The sequence below is a fragment of the Toxorhynchites rutilus genome, chromosome 1, assembly GCF_029784135.1.
Source record: "Toxorhynchites rutilus septentrionalis strain SRP chromosome 1, ASM2978413v1, whole genome shotgun sequence".
Taxonomy (NCBI): domain Eukaryota; kingdom Metazoa; phylum Arthropoda; class Insecta; order Diptera; family Culicidae; genus Toxorhynchites; species Toxorhynchites rutilus.
In genome coordinates this window covers 65,879,722-65,893,829 of record NC_073744.1, presented here as the reverse complement: position 1 = coordinate 65,893,829, position 14,108 = coordinate 65,879,722, and positions in this window count along the sequence as shown.

Genomic DNA, 14,108 nt, shown 5'->3' with positions numbered 1-14,108 from the left:
ATTTTGCAACAATTGATGCAAACATGGCCCCTCCTTGCAATGATTATCTCTCTTGATGTCTAATTCAAATAGAGAGGTCGGAGATATCACTGTTTTACAGTGGAATTGTCGTAGTCTTATCCCTAAATTGGATACATTCAAATTTTTAATTCATAAGTTCAATTGTGATGTTTTTGCTCTGTCCGAAACTTGGCTTTCTTCGCGAGATGATCTCTCTTTCCACGATTTTAATATTATACGCTTGGACCGTGATGACAGATACGGAGGGGTGCTATTGGGGATCAATAAGTGCCACTCATTTTTTCGAATTGACCTTCCACCTATTGGAGGGATTGAAGCTGTTGTTTGTCATGCAAACATCAGAGGCAAAGACCTCTGTATTGTCAGCTTGTATTGGCCTCCGAGAGCTGCGGTTAGCCGCAAGCAACTTGTTGACATGTGCTCACTTCTTCCTGAGCCACGATTGATCTTGGGAGACTTCAACTCTCACGGAACTGCCTGGGGGGAACAGTACGACGACAATCGTTCATCGTTGATATATGACCTTTGTAACAGCTTCAATATGACCGTTTTGAATACTGGGGAAACAACACGTGTACCTAAACCTCCTGCTAACCCAAGTGCTCTTGACCTCTCGCTTTGCTCGAATTCACTATCGTTAGATTGCAAGTGGAATGTAATCCAGGACCCCAACGGTAGTGATCACTTGCCAATCAAAATTTCCATCACCATTGGGTCGAATTCTTCTGAATCTATAAACATGGCATATGACCTCACAAGACACATTGACTGGAAAAAATATGCGGACGCGATTGCTCTAGCCATCAATTCCAGAGATGGTTTACCTCCATTGGAGGAGTATAACTTCCTTTCTCGTTTGATCTATGATAGCGCAGTTCGCGTTCAAACGAAACCCATCCCAGGTTCCACTATTCGTCGAAGGCCTCCCATTCCATGGTGGGATAGCCAATGTTCCCAGCTTTATCAGGATAAATCGAACGTATTCAAAGCTTTTCGGAAACGTGGAACCATTGAAAATTTTCAATCGTATTTGGACCTTGAAAATCAATTTAAAAACTTGATCAAAGGGAAAAAACGTGCTTATTGGCGAAATTTCGTGGGAGGTTTGTCACGAGAAACGTCAATGAAAAAATTATGGAAAGTGGCTCAAAACATGAGAAATCCCTCTTTAACGAATGAAAGCGAAGAATATTGACATCGATGGATTTTTAATTTTGCACGGAAGGTTTGTCCTGATTCCGCTCCTGTGCAAAAAATTGTTCGAGATATACCACAAGATAGGTGCGATCTTGATTCCGAGTTTTCGATGGTAGAATTCTCTCTTGCTCTCCTTTCATGTAACAATTCTGCTCCGGGATCGGATAGAATTAAGTTCAACTTGCTGAAAAACCTCCCTGATGTGGCGAAACATCGCTTGTTGAATTTATTCAATCGGTTTCTGGAGAATAATATTGTTCCAGATGATTGGAGACAAGTACGAGTTATAGCTATTCAAAAACCCGGAAAACTCGCGTCCGACTTCAATTCGTACCGCCCAATAGCAATGCTGTCTTGTATACGGAAATTGTTGGAGAAAATTATCTTGTTTCGCCTTGATCGATGGGTTGAAACGAATGGCTTACTCTCAGATACACAATATGGGTTCCGCAGGGGCAAGGGGACGAATGATTGTCTTGCGTTGCTTTCTTCAGAAATTCAAATGGCTTACGCCGAAAAAAAACAAATGGCTTCAGTTTTCTTGGACATAAAGGGGGCCTTTGATTCTGTTTCAATAGAGGTTTTGTCAGACAAATTACACTCTCGGGTCTGCCGCCTCTATTGAATAATATGTTATATAACTTGCTTTGTGAGAAACATTTGAACTTTTCTCACGGAGATTCGGCAGTAAGTCGGGTCTCTTACATGGGCCTCCCCCAGGGCTCATGTTTAAGCCCCCTTTTGTACAACTTCTATGTAAGCGACATCGACAATTGCCTTACACAAAATTGCAGCCTAAGACAACTTGCAGATGATGGAGTGGTGTCTGTCGTAGGATCAAACGAATCCGACCTGCAAGGACCCTTACAAGATACTTTGAACAATTTTTCAACCTGGGCCATTGGGCTAGGGATCGAATTCTCCACGGAGAAAACAGAGATGGTGTTTTTTTCTAGGAAGCATAGACCAGATAACCAAAGCTTCAACTTTTGGGTAAACCGATCACTCATGCTATGTCATTCAAGTATCTTGGGGTCTGGTTCGACTCCAAATGTACTTGGGGGGCCCATATTAGGTATCTGAGTAAAAAATGTCAACAAAGAATAAACTTTCTCCGTACAATTACCGGCACCTGGTGGGGAGCCCATCCCGAAGATCTTATAATGTTGTATAGAACAACTATTCTCTCAGTGATGGAGTATGGCAGTTTCTGTTTTCAATCAGCTGCCAAAACACACCTAATTAAACTCGAGCGAATTCAGTATCTTTGTCTCCGTATTGCGTTGGGATGTATGCCCTCAACGCATACCATGAGCCTCGAGGTTTTGGCAGGCCTACTCCCACTAAAAGATCGCTTCAATTTATTATCTCTTCGGTTCTTCATCCGGTGTAAGGTCATGAATCCATTGGTGATCGGAAATTTTGAGCGGCTGATCGAGCTAAATTTTCACTCCGGATTCATGAGTTCATATCATGAATTCATCTCCATACAGGTTGATCCTTCTTCGTATATTCCCAACCGTGTTTGTTTCCCTGACTACATCAATTCCTCTGTGCATTTTGATCTGTTCATGAAGCAAGATATCCATGGATATTCAGATTACCAACGATCGAGGATCGCTCCAACGATCTTCGATGAAAAATATAGGGGTATCAATTGTGATAATATGTATTTTACTGATGGGTCCACTATAAATGAGTCCACAGGATTTGGAGTGTTCAACGAATTTTTTAGCACCTCACACAGTCTTCAGAATCCTTGCTCGGTATATATTGCTGAATTGGCAGCGATATACTGGGCGCTGGACAGCGTCGCCTCACGACCTGTTGAACACTATTACATTGTAACGGATAGTCTTAGCTCTGTCGAAGCTATCCGTTCAGTGAGGCCGGAACAGCACTCGCCGTACTTCCTTGAGAGAATACGAAAAATTTTGAGTACTTTATCCAGACGCTGTTATGTCATTACCTTTGTGTGGGTCCCTTCTCATTGCTCAATTCCGGGTAATGAGAGGGCTGACTAGGTGCGATTGAAGGCGATATTTATCAGCGTCAAATCGCCTTCAATGAATTTTACTCTTTAGTCCGTAAAAATACCATCGCTAACTGGCAACGCAAATGGAACGCAGATGAATTGGGCCGGTGGCTTCACTCGATTATCCCTAAGGTTAGCCTCAAACCATGGTTCAAAGGTCTGGACTTGAGTCGGGACTTTATTCGCACCTTCTCCCGACTCATGTCCAATCATTGTTCGTTAGACGCGCTACTCTTTCGTTTCAATCTGGCCGGCAGCAATATCTGCGTTTGTGGCCGAGGTTACCACGACATCGAACAAGTTGTTTGATCGTGTGAGGTGTATCTTGTTGCCAGATCGAATTTAGAGAACTCCCTTCGGGCTAGAGGAAGGCAGCCCAATGTGCCGGTGAGAGATGTGTTGGCTCGGTTAGACCTTGATTACATGTCCCAAATATATGTTTCTATCGATGTTCGTGTGAGATTATCCTTATATCCTTATACCCTCCATTTCTTCCTTTGTGAGTAATTGGTCCGCTTGCTATAAACAGGAGAATGAAATGTAAATTCACAACAGATATACGAATAGATTTAAGAATTGAGTGTGTGTGATTATCAACATTGTAATAATTTCCTTATACCCCATCCTTTTCCTGAGAAAAATATGTCACCCTTTTAATCTCGAGTCCACCGCGAGTTATCGGTTTCCCACATTACTAACCATAGATTTAAGAAAATTGTTCATATATATAGTTTTAAAAATATATTTAAGATTTCGGCTCCTTTAAACTTATGTAATTGAGCCTGTAAAAATAAACGAATTTATAAAAAAAACTTTATTTCATAAAAACGTGACCTGTTTTCTGATTTGGCACCCTTCCTGAAAGACGTAGTACTACGTCAAAAAAAATCGTTTTTAAGCTATGATTTTTTCAAAGTTAACCTATATCGCCCTCGGTTCCGAGACCATGAAAACCATAAAAAACACAGATACAATCAATAACAACGAAAACAAAATTCAAATTTTCTACAACTATAATATTTTTATCTAATGCCTTTAGTCTGATACGTCGATCGTCTGAATCAGTACAGTAGTTCAAAGTTATGAATTTGTGAAAAAAAAACATTTTGGAAAAAAAAGAAAATGTGAAAAAAGTCACCCTTAAATGGAAATGGTTACCCTAACGGAAATTTAAAAAAAGTCTAAATAAAGAACAAATCTACCACTTTTCACAAACATCTAAGTACCACTATATCGATATAAAATGGCTGTTATTTAGCGCTAACTGACCCGGTGAACTTGGTCCCGCCCAAAATTAATTTTCCAGTAAAGCCTATCCACGTTAAATTTCGGACACTTTTCTTTCAGTGTAGTTTATGAAATATTTCACTAATCAATGAAATATTTTTTAACAGCTGAAACCCTCCTCTTTATTTCGATGTCAAACATGTTTACATTCTTCTTCAGTTTGGTAAAATGGCTTCGAATCAAGTGGAAGTACGCAAACGCATTTTGCGCGAACGGTAGCAAAATCCAACACTGTCGGTACTAAAAAAAAAAAAAAAGCTAAAACTGCCGAAGAGTACCGTGTTTAGTGTGTGCAAATCGTTTGACTAGCACTAAACTGTGAATCAGAAGGTTGGAAGCGGAACAAATCGAAAAGTGTGATCCCGACAGATGGACTGAAAGGTGTTTGCCATTATTGAGAAATATCCTATCCTTTGAGTTAGAAATGTGGCTCGAAAGGTTGGAAAATCAAAATCATATGTACAAAAAGTGAAGCAGAGGCATGGACTGCAGGCGTACAAAGTGAAAAAGGTACCCAATCGTGATGATAAGCAAAATCACTGCAAAAATCCGTGCTAAGGTGCTCTACACCCAGTTTTGCAAAAAAGGAATGCCGTAGCCGAGTGTTTCCGGCCAACAAGCAGTCCAAATTCTCCAAAAAGTACTTGGTTCGGCAGGCCATATGCAGTTGTGGCCGAAAATCCAAATCTTTCGTCTCTACCGGCACTATCAACAAAGATGTGTACGAGAAGGAATGTCTCCAGAAGCGGTTGCTACCATTCATAAGAAGCCACGACTCTTCAGCGTTGTTTTGGCCAAATTTGGCCACTTGTCACTATGCAAAATCCATCCTGGAGTGATATAATTCACATGAGGTCAAATATGTGCCAAAAACAGCAAATCCACCTAACTGTCCAGAACATTGACCAGTGGAAAAGTACTGGGCTCTGATTAAGCGAAAACTATTCGAAACTAAGAAGAAAGCAAATGGCATTAAGAATCTCAAAAGGAGATGGAAAAGCGCCGCCGCCAGCATATCTGAGGATACTGTACAGAACCTAATGTCAGATGTTCCCAAGAAAGTTCGTGAATTTTACAGACAACGTAATTAACAAAGAAGTAAGCTTTCCTTGTTTTAGATATAAGTTCGCAACAATCGGTTTTGTTGTATTACGTGAATTTTTGTTTTACTGCCATCATCTTGGTGTCGAAAATTTAACGTGGACAGGCTTTATGAATACTCTCAAATATTCACGTTTTCTTACAAAGCGAACATTCGTGGGTCCAATCGCAGAACTCTTCATTGATTGATTATCTTTCGACCCTTCATAATTTTCTTTTACTCTAGATTTCGTAGTACTTCTACCACAACTCGTCATTAGAAAATCAAATTATTTTAAGACACAATACTCTATCAAGATTTTTGAATCATTTGCAAATAGCATGTTTCGCCGTAACATGGAATACATGTTTGATACAGAAAATATAACGAAATAAAGACAACTCAAATTGGACAATTCTTTCATCGCGTTTTGCGTTTACCAACACATCTGACGATCCATTTTAATTTATATAGATAGAGGAATTTTTCGTTAGTGCAAACATCAAATAAACTATTGGGTGTACCGGTAAGTTTCTTCGGTTTTACAACAGATGGCGCAACTTGATTAATGTTCCAGTGAATCAAATCTCCAGGCATTCGTTGAAAAGTTACTGTCATTGTGCATCTTTTTCAGCATATGGCAAAAAGTTATAGCGTAAACAACATAGTTTTTTGCCACTTTGAATAGGTCGAACTTCGTACCAACGAGAATGTTTTTGCGGGGAGTGTTACTTCATTACTTCAATATGAAAATAAAGCTGCGGAAAGTCATCGCATTTCTCCAACTGAGCGAATTTGTCAGACGTGGTTTGCAAGGTTTAAAAGTGGTAAATTTGACTTGGAAGACGAAAAACGTCCCGGACCGCCAAAAAAGGTTGAAGACGAAGAATTGTAGGCTTTACTCGATCAAGATCCGTCACAAACGCAACAAGAACTTGCAGATACACTTGGACTGACTCAGCAAACCATATCCGATCGCCTAAAAGTAATGGGAACTATCCGAAAGATAGGACATTGGGTTCCGTATGAATTGAAGGCATGAGATGTCGAACGCCGTTTTTTCACGTGCGAACAACTGCTCCAACGGCATATCAGGAAGGGTTTTTTTTGCATCTAATCGTTACTGGTGATGAAAAGTGAGTCCATTACGACAATCCTAAACGTCGGGCAATGTATGGATAACCCGCCCATGCATCAACATCGACTTCCGCACGGAATATTCACGGCCAGAAGGTTATGCTATCTATTTGGTGGGACCAGCTGGGTGTGGTGTACTATGAGCTGCTAAACCCGAATGAAACCATTACGGGGGAACTCTGCCGACGACAATTGATGCTTTTGAGCCGTGCAATGGAGGAAAAAAGCCACAATACGAGCAAAGACACGACAAAGTTATTTTGCAGCACGGCAATGCTCGGTCGCATGTCGTGAAACCGATCAAAACAATACCACCCGCTGTATTCTCCAGACATTGCTTCGTCCGATTAGAACCTTTTTAGATCGATGCAACATGGCCTGGTTGACCAGCACTTCTTCAATTTTGATGAAGTCAAAAATTGGATCGATTCGTGGTTAGCCGATAAACCGGCCGATTATTCCCGCAAATGGATCCGTGAATTTCCAGATAGATGGGAAAAAATTGTGACTAGCGATGGGCAATGCTTTGAATATTAAATTTGTAACCATTTTTGCAGAATGAAGCATTATTTTTTGAAAAAAAAAACCAGGATACTTATCAGTTTTCCTATGAATACAAAATCCTTATCAAAAAAAAATTTGTTCAAGCAGAAAACTTGATATTCTGTCAAAGAATAAAGAATATGGTTTTCTACCATACTAACCACAGAATTAATAAAATTGTTTATACTAGGTCTGTTCAAAAAGTATTGCGACTTTCGAATTTACGCTGGTCATGAAATACGCAGTTTTATAGTGACTGCAGAGATCAAGGCGTGTTCCAAATTTCAGATCAATCTGTCAACAGGAAGGGAGTCAAATTTCTATCAATGTGGGACAGCGCTACAGACATGTTACAAACATACAAACATACAAACAGGGCAAGCTGAATAAAACCGTTTTAAAAAAGAAAACCAGCGTACTTCCGTGCTTTATAGTTTTCTTTATAATACGAGTATTTACTTAACATTCCGAATCAAAAATTGGCAACACTGTACTTACACCCATTGAGTGTTCAAGACTCTACCCAGTATTTGTATTTATTCTGAAAAATATTTCTGTAAAATCTGTAGTTATAGAAATATGTTTGTAATTTACAACATAAAATATGTAATGTACATTATTACGTGTCCAAGTAAGTTTTAAAGGATCTAATTTAAAAATCAACAGCTAATTGCTTTCAAACGCAATGATATGCCTTGTTGAGTCACTGCCAAACATTTGACAGGTTTAAGGCTGACACGGATCTTGGTAGATAATGACCTCCAATTCATTGTCTTCAACCGTGGCAGGTCTTCCTTCATACTCTTTGTTCGGATCAAAAATAGAAACGTTGTATACACTTCCGAAAAATGATACGTATCTATAAATAAAAATGGAAGGCCAAATATGTTGGTAAGAGCAAAACCTGAGGAAAGAATGGTTTAATTTCAGTCATCTATATTTCGTTGTATTTGTCTCTTCCCGTAGATCAATATAGTGGAGAGAAAAATCGGAAAATTCGGAAAATTGAATTCCCATATGTTATACAGGGTTTTCCATTTCGGGCTTCCGAAAGTATACAGCCCTGCGCTGACAACCGTTTGACATAGCTGTCAACCAAAGCGTCATATCGTTAGTTGGATGTCTGCCATTTTACAATATGGATCGTTTAAGCACGCACAACGTGTTAATTTTGTTAAATTATACTATAAAAATGATGAAAAACCGGCAAATGTTTTTCGAGCATTACGGACGGATTTTGGTCGTCATTGACGGCCTACAGAGCACACAATCGCTAATGTAGTGCGTAAATTCGAACAAACTGGATCCGTAGCGGATATTGTGAAACCTGTGCATCATCGTAATGTGCGTTCGGTCGAAAATATTGCTGCTGTTGCTGCCAGTGTGGAGGATGACCCGAATGTTTCGATTCCACGGCGTGCTCAGCAATTGGACTTGTCAAACACATCATTGTGGCGAATTTTGCATTTGGACTTGCACCTACATCCATATAAAGTCCAACTGGTACAAAAATTAGAGCGTGGTGACCATGGAATGCGTCGGGCATACGTCGATTGGGTGAACGAACAACAGCAGCGATGAGGCACATTTCGAGCTCGGTGGCTATGTGAACACCCAAAATTTCCGTATATGGGGCTCAGAAAATCCACACGTGATTATTGAGAGGCCATTGCATCCGCCAAAAGTCACTGTTTGGTGCGCATTATGGTCTGGTGGAGTCATCGGGCCGTATTTCTTTGAAAATGAGGACGGCGAGACGGTAACTGTGAATGGTGAGCGCTATGGCCACATGTTAACCGATTTTTTTTTGCCACAAATTGAAGATATGGATACGGATGACATGTGGTTTCAGCAGGACGGCGCCACGTGCCACACAACACGATCGAACATGGCCATATTGCGAAAGAAACTTGAGGGACGCATAATTTCGCGTTTTGGTGATGCCAATTGGCCGTCCAGATCATGCGATTTGAACCCGCTAGACTTTTTTTTTGTTGGGTTATGCGAAAGACCGTGTCTATGCCAACTCTCCGCAAACTCTTGAACATTTGAAAGACCACATTCGTGAAGTTATGACCGAGATACCGCCCCATATGTGCCGAAAAGTCATCGAAAATTACCTGTTCCGGATCAAGGTGTGCGAGGAAGCCCTAGGTGGCAATTTGAATGATGTTGTATTTCACACATAATGGCATAAACCAAACTTTAATTTGAAATAAAAGTTTCATCGAAATTCAAATTCTAAGTGTGTTTTATTTCAATTTACTTTCGGAATTTAAAGTTGGAAAACCCTGTACAATTAACTAAGCGTTGTTAGCCCATTTGATGTTGGCGCTAACGAAATTGTTTTTTGTTCGAAAGATGAAAAGGATTTTCAGACGGAATGACGCATTCCTATATCTTCTATCTATATAAACAAAAACGGAAGGCCAAATGTGTTGTGCTAAACCCGAGGAAGGAATGGTCTGATTTGAGCTGTCTTTATTCTGTAATATTCTCTGTATCAAACAGGTATTTCATTCAACGGAGAAACATGTTATCTCCAAATGATTGAAGAATCTTGAGCGAGAATTGTGTCTGAAAATAGTTTTATATTATAATTACGAATTTTTGTAGAAGTACTAGACAATTTATACTAAATGGAAATTGTAAAGGGTCAAAGGGTAATCAATCAATGAAGAGTTCAGTGATTGGACTCACTAACGTTGACTTAGTAAGAAAACGTGGATGTTCGAAAATGTTCAAATCAAAAAATCTATTTTGGGCGGGATGAAGTTCGTCGGGTCAGCACGTTGAAAATAAAATAACAACGCTGGCGCTTGAACAAGAAAACAGTTAAAACATTGCCTGATACGTTCAGTGACACTAACGTCTAGACTAGAAATCCTTTAAAACTTACTTGTAGTTGCAGTTGCAACACACAAAGTCAAGCCTGTCAGCCACAGATAAAACATTGAACAAGAAGCTTATTTTAAAATTCGAAATCACTAAAGAGAATCTGATAGCAAAGATGGAGATTCACCCAAAACATATCCAAACGGGAAATTTATTAAAATTTTTCAACACTCCTGAGTGCAGCTCTCACAAAAAAAACCAAATGGTGCAGAAATAACAAACGAACAAAACAAAAAAGTAAACAATCCCAATTGAATCAAATTCAATGAAGCGGATAAAAAATAGAATTGCCACCATGACTAAAAACGTCATCGCTCTCGGCTAATTCCATCTAGCCTTATCCTGCCCCGATGAGAGCGTGGACTTGTTTTGGATGCCTTAGTGAATGATAGCGGCTTGTGACGCCTCGGATTCGTGGAATGGAGTGGAGTAAACGATTTGGTAATCGCGTTTCGAATGAATCATAATATTGAATGAAACGCCGGTCTGGAAAAACCAACCGATTCGAATTAAATTTACCTTGAGTTAAACTAGTTATGCCGTAACATACCTGTACATCGCTGTTCTTTTTAAAGCGTCTCAGGGACTAGGACGTTAGAGTCCGGGTTTTTTTCCCTCTAGGATGCAGTACAATTGCATTGCTCTAAAGTCAATCTCTGATTCTCTGAAGTTCCAGCACCCATACACGATTGCCATAAGGATCAATTGCATATGGACTGCAAACAAGAGCAAACTAACCGTTGGCCACATTACACTCATTACGTGTAACCGGTGACCTGTGAAACAAGCACACCAAATGACTCATTTGCAACGTTGTCCATGGACACGGACAACGAAGCCAATTTTCCTTCTGGTTTCCTTCTACACTCGATGCTCTGCGTCAAAAGCCCCACTACATGCAGCAGATTGCATAATAACCTGAACCGTGTCATGTCTCTTTGAGTTTCCCTGTCCCTGTTTCCTCACCGCAACCAACAGATTTGTTTTATCACAATCCGGTTCGAACTGTCCGGGAGGGTAATGAACGAAGCTCACAGCTTCAAACGTTTGTGTTGATCTTACCGTTGCACCGAGGCGACCGACAGAGAGATGTGATGTTGGTTACCGCAATTATCGTGGAATCAATTTGGTGTAGGGTGGAATCAGGGCGAGGTGAAACATCATCATCAACCTTATCACCATGAATGCAAATGGCGAGCAAATTAGTGAAAGTAATGCAATCAGCATACACGTGAGACGAGTGCAGTCTGATGCGTAGTTTGATTCGATTATACGAAGGACCAACTGTGCTCGACATGAAATGAAGCAGTTTTTTGATGATAGAAGCTACTGAATTTTTAGATAGGGGAAACGCAATCCATTATTATATTTCGAGAGTTTATTATTATTTAGTTAAAAAATCCGATTCGATATTATTTAGCAAAAAAAACTAGAAGTGGGTTATATATGTGATATAACCGCAAAGTGGACTACCGTTGGCTTAGCAATCAATAAGTAACAATCGTGTAACTCTTAGACATTTAATCTTAGGAATAAAGTGATTATCATACCACTTCGTTTGCCCGGAAAAGAATTATTGACGGTCAAAGGAGGAATCGATTCCTCCATGAAAATATCCAGCGAAAATAATACTCCCTCTCTAACCCCCGACAGTTGGAATCATCGTTCGATAGCGACATTCGTGAGCATTCGATAATAGAACTGCAGTTTTGACGTTAGATTACGTCTTTCGGGAACATATTGGGGTACAAATTGAATATCGAAAATCCAGCACATCGTAAAAATTGTCCAATTTCAAACGCTTATTGCTCAATCATTTCATGATGGATTGATGAAATTTTTACGTCAATCGGTTCCGGCACTCCATAACATTTTTTTATATTGAAGAAAATAATATATGTCATAAAACTAACTATCGAACAATTGAAAAATCTCAATCCCTATCCTAACGGAAATACCCACTTCTGATTGGTCGAAATCGACGACACATGCGGCGGGTCCCTAACAGAGACATCAAAACCAAGCTGCCTGGGAGAAATCGGCATTGCAAATACATGAAAGTAGGGGGAACTTTTGTTCCTACCGAAATGTATTCCCTAACAGAGACATCTAAACCAAGCTATCGGGGGAAATCGACATTGCAAATATAAGGTGAGTGTACTATTAATTCTAGCAAATACAATTTAAATTTAGAACTTTAATGTTGATTGCCTCGTGAAATTTCATATCAATGAACGATCGTGTATTGTGAAAAATTTGGCATAAGTGTAAGTGTAAAATAGTGTATGGTAGCAGTTGTGTTAAAAATGACTTGATATATGAAACGATTTATTTCAATTTTCATAAATATAAACTCAGGTTTGCTCCCGCTGGAGAACGGATCGTTTGGTTTAAGCTGTCTGTTTTGTTGTGTTCATTTTCACCCAGTCATACTATACGGTTATTTAAAGACGACAATATGTGCTACAAGTGTCGTTTTGAGAGTTTGTGATTGTCCTTTTCAGTCTCAAGCTCGATTGGCCAGGAACTGGGTATAGACCATAAAACCGTTTGGAACCATTTGCTGAAGATTGGATTCCAAAAAAAGCTGGATGTATAGGTGCCACACGAGTTGACGCAAAAAAAATCTTTTAGACCGAATCAACGCCTGCGATGCATTACAACGGAACGAACTCGACCCATTTTTGAAGAAGATGGTGACTGGTGATGAAAAGTGGATCACGTACGACAACCTAAAGCGAAAAAAGTCGTGGTCGAAGCGCGGTGAGCCGACCCAAACCATCGCCAAGCCCGGATTGACGGCCAGGAAGGTTTTGCTGTGTGTTTGGTGCAATTGGAAGGGAATCATCCACTATGAGCTGCTCAACTATGGCCAGACCCTCAACTCGGTTATCTACTGTGAGCAGATTGACCGTTTGAAGCAGGCGATTGTGCAGAAGCGGTCAGAAATGATCAATAGGAATGGTGTTGTTTTCCACCAGGACAACGCTCGGCCTCACACATCTTTGATGACCCGCCAGAAGCTACGGGAGCTCCGGACCTGGCTCCAAGTGATTATCATCTCTTCCGATCCATGCAAAACGCTCTTGGTGATACTAAGTTGGCCTCATTTTTTACCAAAAATGTAGTTCCGTTCGATCCTGCGGCGAAAAAGAAATGGGTTTGGGAGAAAAGAACATAGTGCTTGGCAAGCTAGTGAGACCATTCTCATGTCACTTCGCCATCACAGCTAAATGGATTTCTGCATCTTCTTTTTCTTGTTGTTGAGTTATAAAGATACGTTTCCAGTCCATTCATCTCTAGCCCTGAGAATGGTTGTTGGGGACAACCCAATCCAAACTTTTTTTCACCTGCCTTGACAAAGACACTTCATTGTCGTTCGACGCTCCTCAGCAAACCGTGTCCGTTTCATCAAACATTGAATGATTCAGTGGAGTGGATTTCCGAGCGGGCTCCAGTTTATATACAGATTTGTGATCTTATGAGCCTGTTTTCAAAACGATTTTTAAACAATTGAAACAATTTCTCGAAACTGGAAATGGATTTTAATGTTATGAAACGCACTCTTATATCTTCTTCTATCTATACAAAAAAAGGATCGCCGGATGAACTCGAGGAATATATATATATAAATGGATTTCTGTCTGTCTGTCTGATTCTTATTCTTATTCTTCTGACTCTTATGTCTTACTCGGACACTACTGAAACGATCGACATGAAAATTGGTATGTAGGGCTTTTTGGGGCCGGGGAAGGTTTTCCTGATAGTTTGAGACCCCTTCCCCCTTTCTAGGGGGGGGGGGGCTGCCATGCAAATTAAACACAAGTTTCTTCATTACTCGGGAATTAATCAGGCAAATTAAACCAAATTAGGCATATTGAGGTTTTAGGGTGCAATAAATGTTTCTATGGT